The 1,838-nt window shown below is 51.8% G+C and overlaps 1 protein-coding gene across 1 annotated transcript in view; it reads right to left on the bottom strand.

Annotated features, from left to right (window-relative positions):
* LSM10 (LSM10, U7 small nuclear RNA associated) overlaps positions 1–1,479 on the bottom strand; it is a 5,512-nt gene extending 4,033 nt beyond the window's left edge. Inside the window, exon 1 of the mRNA XM_003788168.3 lies at positions 1,142–1,479. The gene's annotated coding sequence lies outside the window, so the exon portion shown is untranslated. The remainder of the gene's footprint in view (positions 1–1,141) is intronic.
* Between the last annotated feature and the right edge of the window lie 359 nt (positions 1,480–1,838).

Genomic DNA, 1,838 nt, shown 5'->3' with positions numbered 1-1,838 from the left:
TGTAGTCCCAACTGCTGCTGAGGCAGAAGCAAAGAGGATCGCTTGAGCTCAAGAGTTTGAGGTTACTGTGAGCTGTGATATCACAGCACTCTACTGAGGGCAATATAGTGAAACCGTCTCAAAAAACAAACAAAAAAATAATGTATAAAGTACAAAAGTTTTTTTTTTTTTGAGACAGAGTCTCAAGTTGTCACCCTGGGTAGAGTGCTGTGCTACCCAGCAACCTCCACCTCTTGGGCTTAAGCGATTCTCAGTCTCCTAAGTAGCTGGGACTACAGGTGCCTGCCACAATGCCCAGCTATTTTGTTGTTGTTGTTTTGCAGTTGTCATTGTTGTTTTAGCTGGCCCTGGCTGGGTTCAAACCCACCAGTCTCAGTGTATGTGGCTGGTGCCCTACCCACTGAGCTTTGGTCACTGCCCATAGGGTTTGTCACCCTCTGCAGAGCGCTGTGGCATCATAGCTCACAGCAACCTCAAACCCTTGGGCTCAAGTGATCCTAGTGCATCAGCCTCCCAAACAGTTGAGATTACAGGCGCCCGCCACAACGCCCATCTATTAAAATACATAGGTTTTGAAGGTGGAGAAATCTAGGTTGAAATCCCCACTCTATCCCTAACTTGGTAAACCTAGAATATTTACTTAATGTCTCTGAATGTTTTTCCCACATTTATTAAAATTTAGGCCTAACAAGGCTACCAAAATCTCACTACATATTAATAGGAGATACTTTCCTTTGATTTCAACCTGCCCTGATATCCTATTGACTTAACTATGTATCTACCTCTTATCTTCAAACCCTGAGTCCAAGGTGGTGGAACTTTTTCTTCTTACCACCTCACTCAAAAATCCCAGCCAGGGCTGTGCAGACTCTGGCATTAAGTGTGGCAAGCCAGACTACACCACTGACAAGAGGTTTGCAAGCTGTGTCCTGGGACGTTGTCACACGACCTCCAGCCAGTCCTCAGCCTGAGGAATCTGTCTGTGCTCAAGCAAGATTATGCGGCTGCCACTGTGACTGCAACAGTCACTGGACCTCAAGTCAGGGCCGGGCTCTCGTAGGAGGGATACCTCGAGCAAGCCCTTCAGCTTTTGCAAGCCTGTTAAGCCATCGGTAAAAAGGGATGAGCACCCTTTACTCACAGAGCAGTGGGGGTGGGCTGGGGAGAGGCGGTATACTCGGTAAATCGGCAAGAAGACGCGTCCCGGGTTTTCCCGCCGCCTTCCGCGGTCCTGGGCTCCCCCGCGCTCCGCTTTCGGGCTCCCCGGCCACACCGCGCGGGATTCCTTCCGCTTTCCGCGTCAGAGTCTCGGGCGAAGCTAGAGGGCGCCTAGCTGTGTTGCCCCGGCCGGCCGCAGCGGAACTAAGAAGCCATGGCAACGACCCGCCGCTCAGTTCCCGGGCTCTGGCGTCAGTGCGCGGAGCCGGAAGAAACTACAGCCCCCAGAATGCCTCGCGGTGCCCGGCTCCCGCTCCGCAGTCTCCGGCTACGTCACCGGAGTCGCTGCTTGGTTGAAGTGTTTTATTTCAGCCAGCCACGTTCATCTCGCTGTGATCAGGGGCCGAGCTCCTTCTACTCTGGACCTAGAGTAGAGACCAAGATCAGATGGCTTCCTGAGTTGATGGCGCTGCGAGAGAGTCTTAACACAGATGACTGCGGGCTGTGATGGCGCACGCCTATAATCTTAGCACTCTGGGAGGCCGAGCCTGGTGGATTGCTTGAGTTCGGGAGTTCGAGACCAGCCTGAGCAAAGCGAGACTCTGTCTCTACTAAAAATAGAAAAACTAGCCGGGCATTGTGGCGGGTACCTGTAGTCCCATACTAAAAATAGAAAAACT

Source organism: Otolemur garnettii, unplaced genomic scaffold (assembly GCF_000181295.1).
Source record: "Otolemur garnettii isolate 467f Iridium unplaced genomic scaffold, OtoGar3 scaffold00025, whole genome shotgun sequence".
Taxonomy (NCBI): domain Eukaryota; kingdom Metazoa; phylum Chordata; class Mammalia; order Primates; family Galagidae; genus Otolemur; species Otolemur garnettii.
Note: the sequence above shows the minus strand (reverse complement) of the source record. Positions and strands in the feature narration are given on the sequence as shown.